Source organism: Piliocolobus tephrosceles, chromosome 11 (assembly GCF_002776525.5).
Source record: "Piliocolobus tephrosceles isolate RC106 chromosome 11, ASM277652v3, whole genome shotgun sequence".
Lineage (NCBI taxonomy): Eukaryota > Metazoa > Chordata > Mammalia > Primates > Cercopithecidae > Piliocolobus > Piliocolobus tephrosceles.
This window is the reverse complement of record NC_045444.1, coordinates 73,326,318-73,338,818: the sequence shown is the minus strand read 5'-3', so window position 1 is coordinate 73,338,818 and position 12,501 is coordinate 73,326,318. Positions and strand designations below refer to the sequence as shown.

Below are 12,501 nucleotides of genomic sequence, written 5' to 3'. Positions count from 1 at the left end.
ATCCTATGCCATACACAAAAATCAAGTCTAAGTGGATTAAAGACATAAGACCTAAAGTCGCAAAACTCCTAGAAGAAAACATGAAGGCAAATCTTTTTAACACTATATTGGCATCAAATAGTTGGATGTAACATCAAAACCACAAGGAACAAACACAAAAATAGACAATTTGGAATATGTCAATCTAAAAGTTTATGTGCAGCAAAGGAAACAACCAATAAAGTGAAAAGGTAACCTACAGAATAAGAGAAGATATTTCTAAACTGCATAAGTGGTTAATATCCAAAATATACAAGAAAACCATACAACTCAATTAAAAATATACAAAATAAGTATATGAATAGACATTTCTTCAAAGAAGACATACAAGTGGCAACATGTATATGAAAAGATCCTCACTATGGCTAATCAACAAGGAAATGAAACTGAAAACAATAGTGAGATATCACCTCACATCTGATAGAATGGGCATTTGAAAAAACAGAAAATAACAAATCTGGGATATTTTTGTTGTTTTTTATTTGTTCGTTCATTTGTTTTTAACAAGATGATAGATTAGAGGCTTTTAGCAAGTTTCAACTACTTGGAAATCGCAAAATAGTATGTAAAGATCAAGGCTGTGAGCTTTAATTCAAGAAGGAAAATGGGAATTTATCAGAAGAGCAAAGGACACCTCAGATCCCAGGGAGGAGAAGGTAGGAAAGCAGTGTTCATCTGAGAAAAATCAGCCCTCTTCCTAAGGCAATAGAGAGTTTCTCCCAGTAAACAGGATCATATATGTACCAATCTGCATTAGCTGCAGCCAAACCTTACCTATAAGTACCACCTACTGGCCTAGAGGTTGAATGGCACAATACAGTAGAAAATCTGCTGACACAAGTGCACAGTACTAAGGAATGAGATAAGCTTCCTGAGGCCATCACCCTAGCCCCACTAGAGGCTGTGAGCCTGCCCACATGTCCCATACATTACAACTGGAATCAGCATTTGAAAAAAAAAACACCACAAAAGGCTATCTGTAACTAAGAAACTTATAGAGACTCTGCTGCTGAAAGTACCCAGAAACAAAGCCAAAAGACCCTATACAACATACTATATAAAGGAAAATTCCCATCTAAATGAAGGTAAATTCAACAAATAAGGAAGAGATGTAGCTTCCTTTCATGAGAAGGAACCAGAGAAACAACTATGAAAGTATGAAAAACCAGAGGATTACATCTCCAAAGGGTCACACTAGCCCTCCAGCAAGGAATTCTAACCAAAATGAAATATTTGACATACCAGATAAAGAATTCAAAATATTGATTTTTAAGAAGCACAGTGAAATCCAAGTGAAAGTTGAAGCCAACACAATTAAATCAGAAAAGCAATTTAGGGTATAAAAGAAGAGACAGATATCATTTAAAACAATATAACTTCAGGAAATAAAAATTTGTTGAAGGATTAAGAAAAGACAGCTGACACTTTTTACAACTGGCTAGACCAGTGGAAAAGAGAATTTCAGAGTTAGTAGATAGATCTTTCAAATTAACCAGACAAAAAAATAAAAAATTAAAAAATTAAAAAGCCCTTTGAGAAATAAGAGATTTTGTAAAGCATCCAAACCTGTGAGTTACAGGTATTGCAGAAGGAGAAGACAAAAAAGTAAAAAGTATGAGAAATATATTTAACAAAATATTTCAGGAAAATTTCCCTGGTCTTGGGAGAGATTTAGTCAACCAGATACAAGAAGTTAAGAGACCTCTTAGATGATACATTTCAACAAAAACTTCATGAAGGAATATAGTCATCAGACTATTCAAAGTCAATATGGAGGAAAAAAATCCTAAGATGGGTAAGAGAGAAGTGATGAATCCCTTCGCAGGCAATCCATCAGACTAACAGCAGTTATTTTAGCAGAAATCATAAGCAGATGAAATTAGGAGCCTATTTTTAGTCTCTTTATATATAAAAAATTGCCAGTCAAGGATTTCATATCTTACCAAACAAAACTTCAAAAATGAAGCAAAACTAAAGTCCTTCTCAAACAAATAACTACAAAGAAAATGTGTTACCATTAGACTAGTCAAATGAAAATACTCAAAGGATTTGTAACATGGAAACAAAAAGGATGATATTCACTATCATAAAAGGATACCTAACTACAAATCTCACAACTCTTATAAAGCAATTACACAATTGAAACTCCAAGGCAACTAGCTAGCAACACTATGACAGGAACAAAACCTTTCATATCAATATTCCTCTTGAATATAAATGGCCTAAATGCTTTACCTAAAACATACAAAATGGAAAATTGTATTTTAAAGAAAAAAAGACACAATAACCTGCTACCTACAGGATAGTTACCATTGGCTAAAAACTACTACAGACAAAGTAAAGGGGTAAAAAAAGACATATTATACAAATGGAAAACAAAACAAAAATGAGCATGACCAACCATCTTTATATCACATAAGACAGGCTATAAACCAATATCAGTAAAAATTATACTAAGTAGGATATTAGATAATGATGAAGGGTTCAATACAAGAAGAAGATTTAGCTATCCTAAATATATATGCACCCACCACTGGAGCATCCCGTTTCATAAAACAAATACTACTAGACCAGGAAAACAGATTGATACCAATAAAATAATAGTAACTCAACACCCTATTGATATTACCAGATTATTGGGGCAGGAAATCAACAAAGAAACTCTAGACATAAGTGACTATAGAGCAAATGAACCTTACAAAATTGATGTATAAAAGTCAGTAGCATTTTTATACATCAGTAATGTTTGGTGCTCTCTTCAGCAGCACATATACTAAAATTAGAATGATACAGGAAAGATTAGCATGGTCCCCGTGAGAGGAGAATATGCAAACTCATGAAACTTCCTATTTTTAAAAAGTAATCTTTGGGCTGAGATCCAAATCAAGAACTCAATCCCATTTACAGTAGTAATAAATAGATGAAATACCTATAAACACATTTAAGCAAGGAGGTGAAAGATTCTACAAAGAAAACTACAAAGCACTGATGAAAGAAATCATAGATGACAAACAAATGGAAAACATCCCATGCTCATGGGTTGGAAGAATTGACATAATTAAAATGATAACACTGTCCACAATAATCCACAGATTCAACACAATCCCTATCAAATTGCGAACATCATTTTTCATGGAATTAGAAAAAAAACAGTCCTAAAGTTCACGCAAAACCCAAAAAGAGCCCAAAGAGCCAAAGAATTAATTACTAAACAAGAAAAACACATCCAGAGGCATCATATTGCCTGACTTCAAATTACACTACAAGAATTTAGTAACTAAAACAATGTGGTACTGGTTCTAAAAGAGATGCATTGATCAGTGAAACAGAATAAAGAACCCAGAAATAAAGCCACGTACCTACAACCCACTGATCATCAATAAAGTTGACAAAAATAACAAATCTGAAAAGGACGTCCTATTCAAAAAATGTTGTTGGGAAAACTGGTTAGCCATATGCAGAAGAATGAAAATCGACCCTTATCTTTCACTTTATACAAAAATTGGCAATATGGATGAAAGACTTAAAAGTAAGACCTGAAGATATACCAATTGTGGAAGAAAGCTAGAAAAAACCTCCTCTGGAGATTGGTCTAGGCAAATAACTTATGATGAATACTCCAAAATCAAATGAAACAAAAATAAAAATAGATATGAGATTTAATTAAACTAAAAGTCTTCGATACAACAAAATAAATAATCAACAGAGTAAACAGACAACCTACAGAATGGGAGAAATATTTGCAAATTATGCCTCTCACAAAGGACTAATATCCAGAATCTATAAGTAATTCAAAATCTCAGTAAAATACAAACAACATGCCCCATTAAAAACTAGCAAAGACATGAACAGACATTTATCAAAAGAAATAATAAGTGAAAAACAAACATAAAAATTGCTCAACATCATTAAACATCAGAGAAATATAAGTTAAAACCACAATAAGATATCATCTTGCAACAGGCAGAATGACTAGAGTCAAAAGTAAAATATAACAAATGTTGGCGTGGATGCAGAGAAAAGGGAATGCTCATATACTGTTGGAGGGAATGCAAATTAGTTCAACCTTTACAAAAACAATACGGAGGTATCTCAAAGAACTGAAACTAGAACTCCATTCAACCCAGCAATTCCAACACTGGGTATTTCTTCAAAGAAAAATAAACTGTTTTATAAAAAAGACATCTGAACTTGTATGTTCATCACAGCAATATTCACAATAGGAGAGTCATAGAACCAACGTAAGTGTCTATCCAATGGTTGACTGTATAAAGAAAATGTCTGTGTGTGTGTGTGTGTGTGTGCGCGTGCACGCACGTGTATCACATTTAATATGGTATATCACATCAATAAATAATATTTATATTATTATTTATAATATATAATACATATACTTATGTATATATAATTATATAAATAATATTTATTGATGTAATATACATATATACATATATGTATTATATATATATTAAATACCATGTATACTCACACACACACACACACACACACGCATAAACATATAAAATGGAATACCACAGAGCCACAAAAAGGAATGAGTGTCCTTTGCAGCAACATGGATGGAGCTGGAGGTCATTATCTTAAGTGAAGTAGCTCAGAAACAGAAAATCAAATACTACATGTTCTCATTTATAAATCAGTGCTAAACAATAGGTGCACATGGAAATAAAGATGGAAGTGATAGACATTGGAGACTCCAAAACAGGGGAGGGTGAGAGGACAGGGAAGACTGAAAAATTGTCTATTGGGTACAATATTCACTATTTGGGTAATGGGTGAACTAGAAGCACAATCTTCACCAGTACATAACACAACAGTGTAACAAACACTCACACGTAATCTCTTCATCTAAATTAAAATATTTTAAAAAAAGAAAAGAGGCTGGGTGCGGTGGCTCAAGCCTGTAATCCCAGCACTTTGGGAGGCCGAGACGGGCGGATCACGAGGTCAGCAGATCGAGACCATCCTGGCTAACACGGTGAAACCCCGTCTCTACTAAAAAATACAAAAAAAAAAAAAAAAAAAGAAAAGAAAATAACAAGTGTTGCTGAGGATGTGGAGAAATTGGAACCCTTCTGCACTGTTGGTGGGAAAGTAAATGTGCAGCTGCTTTGAAAAACAGTATGAAGTTTCCTCAAAATTTTTAAAAGAGAACTACCATATGATTCAGCAATCTCACTTCAAAGTATTTATCTAAATGAATTGAGATCAGGATCTCAAAGAGTTAGCTGTGCTCCCATGTTCACTGCAGCATTAGTCATAATAGCCAAGATGTGGACTCAACCTAATCGTACATCAACAGATGAGTGGATAAACAAAATACAGTAAATATATACAATGGAATATTATTCAGTTTTATAAAGGAAGGAAATTATGTCATATGCTACAATATGAATGAAACTTTAGGACATTACACTAAGTAAAACAAGCCAGTCATGTAAGGAGAAATGATGCATGATTACACTTACATGGGATATCTAAAGTGGTCAAACTCACAGAAACAAAGTAGAATGGTGGTTGCCACCGCCTAGGAGGAAAGAGAAATGGGGAGTTGTGCAATGTGTATAGTTTCAGTCAGGCAGAATGAAAAAACTCTAGCAATGTGCTTTGCAACAATGTGCATACAATTAACAACACTGTATGTACCATACACTGAAAAATTTGTTCAGAGAGTAGAATTCATGCTGTGTCTTTTTTTTTTTTTTTTAACCACAATAAAAAAGTCATGCAAAGATGTGTGTTTTGTTCACTGTTCCTCTCATGGGCTTGGGCTGTGGCTACCAAATATTAGGTACTCCATATATATTTTCTGAATGGACTGATGAATGAATGAACACACATCCTGGCCCCAAAGCCAACTGAGACTGATAAAATCTCAAAGTACAATTGCCTTCTTAAGTGGATGGTGGTGTGGGGCTCACAAGAGTTTTAAATCTAGACAAACCGTGTTTTGAATCTGCCTTCTGACCCTCCTCCTCTGGGCGACTTTGCACAAGCGTCCCTGGAGCTGTTTCTTCATTATCGTGGGGATAATAACATGTATCTCCAAATGTGGGGCAAAATCCTACTGGATGATATGCATAAAGCTCTGAGTATGCTGCCCTGAGTGGAGTACATGCAGCACTCCTCAACCCCTTAAATACCAGAATTATGTTCTCCATCACCATCACCATCCACATCCTCATCAATAAACCTGCAACACCTTGCCCCTAATGACAAAGCTTGTATTCACATGATCTCACCCAGTCATTACAGCAGAAACTCTAGAGAAAGACAGGCCGAGGTGGCTCCTTTTCTCATTTTAAAAGCACATCAACTAAGACTGTGAGAAGTTTACTCAACATCACACAGAGGAAAGTACACCTCCAGAGGCTTCTATCTCCTGGAGCAGGCCAGCTTCTCTCTCACCTGGCCTCCTGCCTTTCTACTAGGTATTCACACTGCAGCCTGCGGGAACTTCTCAAAACATCAATCTCACCATGCCTCTCACCGCCTAGAATCCTTCATGGCTTCGTGTTGCTCTAGGGTTAAGACCTTTGCGTGGCTGGCAAGGGCCTCTGCATTCTGAGCACAAATGATATCTCCAACTTGTCCTGCATCTTGTTCCTGACTCTCTGTTGGCTTTATCTGCGTGCATCTCCCAGTGGCTACCAGAGAAATGAGACTTGCCTGATGTACCCCATCAGAGTGCAGTTGCAGGCTCACTGTACACACATGTGCTTACCTGTGAGCTCGTTCACTGTATCTTTCCCATGAGGACAAAGCCCAGCCAGGCTGGTTTACTACTAGATAGAACAGTACCCAGCATACATCAGCTGCTCATTGTGTTCACTGAATACATGAATAGATGAACACATAAATAAGTGAAAGCACACATGGGCACATGCACATATACTTCTGCATTTGGAGCTTCTGTCCAGGCCTTGACAGCACTTTTCCTGCAGCTGACAAGGACAAATTCCAACACCAGGCTGGTCTTAGCCCCTACCCAAACCTTCTTGTTCCTTTACCCTCAGGCCCAGCCAGCTCCTTTCTTCTCAAAGACAGCACATAAATGCCTGGTTGGCATTTGAGGTTGGCTGAGCCCCATATTAACTGCCTGGAATTCTGTTCCATGACAATAGTCCCTTGGGAGAACAAACTGCACAGGAACAGCTTCCTAGAAGATTGTAAGATTTGAAAATTAGTTCTTTTGATGAATTGAATGGGGAAGAAAATTCCTGGAGATGGATAAAGCAATGAGGACTTTCATCACCCTTTGGCCTTTTAAAATAAAACTATTTTTTTTTAATTGTGGTAAAAATATACATAGCATGACATCATCATGAACCAGCTCCGGAACTTTTTTCATCTTTCAAAACTGAATCTCCATACCCATGAAACATAACTCCCTATTTCCTCCTCCCCCAGCATTCTACTTTCTTTCCCTATGATTCTGACGATTCCACGTAGCTTCTGTAAGTGAAATCATACAATATTTGTCCCATGGTGTCTGACTTATTTTACTTAGCTTCATGTCCTTGAGGTTCATCTGTGTAATACCATGTGGTCAAAACTTTCTTCCTTTTGAAGGCTGAATAATTCTTTCTTGTGTGTGTATATCTCATTTTGCTTGTTCATTCGTGTCAATTGCAATCCACACTTGGGTTGCTTGCACCTTTTGACTATTATGAATAATAATGCTGCTATGTACATAGGTGCACAGATACCTGTTAGAGTCTCTGATTTCAATTCTTTTGAGTATATACCCAGAAAAGGAATTGCTGAATCATGTAGGAATTATATTTTTAATTTTTTGAGGTGCACCATTCTGTTTTCCACAGTAGCTGCACCATTTTACATTCCCACTAATACTGAAAAGGGGTTCAAATTTCTCCACACCCTCCCCATCACTTGTTTTGTTTTTACAATAGTAGCCATCATAAAAGGTTTGAGGTGGTGTCTCAGTGTAGTTTTGATTTGCACTTCCCTTATGATTCACGATGGTGAACATCTTTTTGTCTGCATTTTTCATTCTTTGAAGAGATATAAAATAAAAAGTCCCTTACCAAGTTAAAAAAAAAGGTCATGTTTACTTCATGGTCCTTTTTATGATTTTCTTTCAATCACCACTGATGTTACTTAAAGATAAATAATTATTTGTAGTATCCAGTTATGTTGCTTATACTTTCCAATTTTCAAAACAGCTAGATTTAATGACCTATTCTAAGTTTTTTTTTTTTTTTTTACTCTAACTTTACCCATGTTTTCTCTAACCAACATCTGTATCTGTTTTTTTTTTTTTTTTTTTTTTTTTTTTAAAAACAGAGTATCTCGTTCAATCTATTTACAACAGTTTTTTTCTTCCTCTAGTTAACTTCATAATTTCTTATTGGCATTGACTTCTCTCACATAATACTTTTATGCTCTACTTTCTTATTTATAATGTTTATGCTGTTATAAAATGTGTCTATTGTCATGCTTGTAAAACATATTTTATTTACATGTCAAAAAATAACTCTTGCTTATTTCACACAAAGCATATTTTTGTATGGCATTGAAATTAAGTTCTCATATATTCTCAAGCTTGACTAGGGAATTATTTCTTCCCATTTAACTTCTTGAACTTATAGTATGATATAAACCTTAATTTACTGAAGTATATATTAAAAATTAGGAAAAATAGGTCTATTACATTCTTACAAATGTTATCAGAAATGTCATCACTGAAACTTCAGGAAAGAAAGTGACAGATGATAAAGGTCTAGTGATATAATCCCCACTCACTATTTCCATTCACACCCTTCTCTCTCTCTTCACCTCTCCTATTTCCCACACCAATATGCCTGTCCCCACTAGAAAAAAGGGAAGGTTTTCAGTGAAAGAAGTGTAACGTAGCTAGCCATTGAAGGAACCAGGAAGACTCAGCCCTGCACTATCACAAGGAAACAAATGTGAGAAAAGATAAGGAAACTCAATGAGAATGCAATAGGAAGAACCAAAGAAAATAGTCTAAGCAACAGAATAGCACAAGAAAACATACTTAATAGGAGGAAACAGGCACAGCTCTTGAGCAGTGAATAATAAGAATTAGAGGCCATCTAGGTTTCTGATTTTGGAAATAATGTTTTATCTCTATAAAACATTAAATCTAAAACAGAAAGAAATCATTATAAACAAGTTTCTTCCCTCCAAAAACTTTTCACTGGGCTTTCTGCGACGCTAATGTCATAATTATTGCCTCCAAATCTGTACCTCATTCACAAGTGTTACTGGCAGCACATGCCTTAAGTGAGCCTCAGAGTGTAGTTTTCCTTGCAGCCCTCCACCTCACCCCACAACAGAATAGTCACACTCTGAAGCTGCATAAACAGAAGGCAGGGGAAATTGCCTCAGGAAAAAGTGCCTGCTCTCCAACCTAGGCTGTCAGTCTAACAAATGGCCATGTTACAGCACCCTCATTACATTATCCCTCTACCTGTGCTCAAACACCATTCCCTCATACACCCTCAAAGATTTTGTTGCATTAGGTATCTCTTCTTCTTCATGATTAATTCTTCTTTTTCTCTTTCTTCTATTTTTTGTTTTTCTTTTCTTCTTTTTTTTGTGGCTATTTATTTTGGAACTGGATCAAGCAAAAAGCAACTCCCTCAGTTTTATGATTTCCTATAACATATTCCCATCTGTTTCCACTCCTCAAAGTTGAGCATCTTGAGCTTTCTACATGCATTGTCTATAGTCCCTTTTTCTTATTCAAATCTCCATGCATTGCAGTCTACCTTCTTCCCCAATAAGAAACTACTTTCATGCAAATTTCCAGTGACTGCCTGGATTCAAAGTGCAATGTACATATTTAATCACTCTTCTTCTTTCCCTTCTCTATGACTTCTCTGTTCACTTCTCATGATGTCATTAAAAAACAGCATCTTGGAACCCACCCAGCCCTTGATTTCCAAGACACTATTTTCTATGATTTGGAGTTTTTGTTGTTTTTCTGTTTAATATTATCTTTGATTTGTTTTTCCCCAACATTCCCTAAAGATAAATGTTTTGTTCTTCTAACCTTAGTTTTTTGTCTGGTAATTATTTACATTTTCTCTGGCTTTAAGTAAAATGTGTATACTAATGATTTCACATCTTTTTTAACAGTCTAGAATTTTTTCCAAAATGTATAACTGTATTTCCAAATTCCTGCCATACTTCAACACTTGGAAGTCACATTCCACATCCATGCTTAAATTCAGCATGGCTAACATTGAACTCGTCTTCTCCAATCCTGTTGCTCTTTCAATTGTCTTCATCTTGGGTAATTGCATCATTTACTCATCTAAGTTGAAAATGATCCTCAATACTCTTTTTACCAAATCCTTTCCTCAACCATGTGTTATTAAGCCCTGTAGATTCTACCTCCTAATTATCTCTCAAATTGGACACCAGCCCTGCTGCTTTCAACTATCATCAATCTATTGTTAATGTTAAAAAAAAATCATGTTGAAAGTAAAATGACATCAGTTTTTGTGTAAATACTTCCCAGGAGCTCTTACTATTTGTGAATCTTCAATTCATTTAATACTGCTGAGCTTCTCAAATTTTAACGAATGAGAAAAGCAACCTCTTTACAAGGTTAAATTAAATCATGCATGTAAGTGCCTATCTCTGAGTAAATACTCAACAATATTACCATCATCATCATCATTAACTTTACTGCTATTATGACTTACCCTGTTTTAAACCCATGGAAGTACTACATATTATCTTTCAGTGTTCTTTATCATCTAATTATGAACTTCTCTAGCCTCATTTTCTTATGCTCTTTGACAGAAACCCTGCTTTTAATGAGGTGCTTTTTCTTCTTGTTTTTCTAAAATAACTACTCAAATTCTTGTTCTTCTTACATAACTACTAAAAAGTCTGTCAAAAACTCATTTCACAAATTACTTATTCGAGAAAGACTAGTAAGAAAAGATGCACAAGGAAAGATTGCAAAGGGACAGAATTTCACAGAATATTGAGACATTCTACATCTTAATTGGGGTGGAGATTTCACAGCTGAATGTCAAAAGTCATCAATCTGTAGAGTAAATGTGTCCATTTTATTATACGTAAATTATACGTCAATAAATTGATTTCAAAATGATTTCATACAGAACCTCTTCAGTAACTCTCTTCCCAGGCTGATACATGTGACCATATGTGAGTGTCCAGAGTACATGTGTATAATCTTGGCATAACACTTATTCTGTTTTTGTCTTATCAAGTGCTAAACTTATTACGAATCTCCTTATAAATTCTAGGACACTCTTTTCTAAATCTTTAGCTCTGACAACTCGTATAAGACCTAAACGTAGCAGGACTTCAAAGCATGTTTATGGAATCAGTGAATTAATAATTACACATTGAGTATTTTAAGTATCTGTTACCCACAAATGTCCTTTACTTTCACACTTTTGACAAATTAGTACTCATTTTTCAAAATTCCACTTGGGCATCGTCTTCTACATGAAGACTTTTCTATCCCCTTCCTTGTTACAGTACTTTCCTTTTTCTTTTATTTCAGCTTTTGTATATTGGGGAGCTTTGGGGAATGGTTGGGGAATTATTAGAATCTGTTATCAGAACACTAGGATCAACAGAGATGAATACAATAATTAAAAGAGGAAAATCCAAGTAAACAGTTTAGACTAGGATAGACTGAAAGTTGAAAAGAAGTTAGGTAAAGTCATGCTTTAACTTAAGGCTATGCTATCTTACTGATAAGTGTATTATTGGTAAATAATTTACTCAGCTGACATTTTAGGGGTGTGAGAATTAGGAAAGACTGATTCATATTATAAATTCAGATTGAAATTTGGTAACATTGTAGAAATATATGAGTAAGCATTTATAATTAATTGAAGGATTAAAATCACGTGTGACATATCTAATTCATACAAATATTAGAATGTTGCACAAAATTGCTAGTTAATAACCACTTTATTTGATCATAAGATTAATAATCATTAATGTTTTGAAATTAAAATTTTAAAATATTGCATATTGCATACAAGACTTATTCTCACTTTGTGGGAAACAAACAAGTAAGGATCAATTAAGGACTGTCATCCATTCATTACAAAGAATATCTGTACAGCACTGAATACCAAGGATATCTTGAACTGGGAAAACTGTGATGAGAATATGGGACTACAAATGTCAACTGCATGTCCACTTCCAAATATACCAAGAATCTTGACCAGAAAGAACCATAATGCCCACTGGGCAGAAGCACTTATAGGGCATATTACTAATAAATACCAACCTACAAAGTAACAAGGAGTGTGATCCTGTAAATAATACATCCCTGCCAGCAGGCAAGGCTCCTGGGGTTATAGATGGGCTAGGGGGACCATTTTATAACATGAAGAATATAAAGTCAAATGACCTGGCCTCAAGGGAATATATAAGCAGTCATGTGATAGACAGTTT

At 35.0% G+C, this 12,501-nt stretch overlaps 1 non-coding gene across 1 annotated transcript; it reads left to right on the top strand.

Moving 5' to 3' along the window:
* The first annotated feature begins 2,788 nt into the window (after positions 1–2,788).
* On the top strand, positions 2,789–2,895 carry LOC111542867. The gene has a single exon (XR_002731678.1). It is a non-coding gene; the product is annotated as a U6 spliceosomal RNA (small nuclear RNA).
* The last annotated feature ends 9,606 nt before the right edge of the window (positions 2,896–12,501 follow it).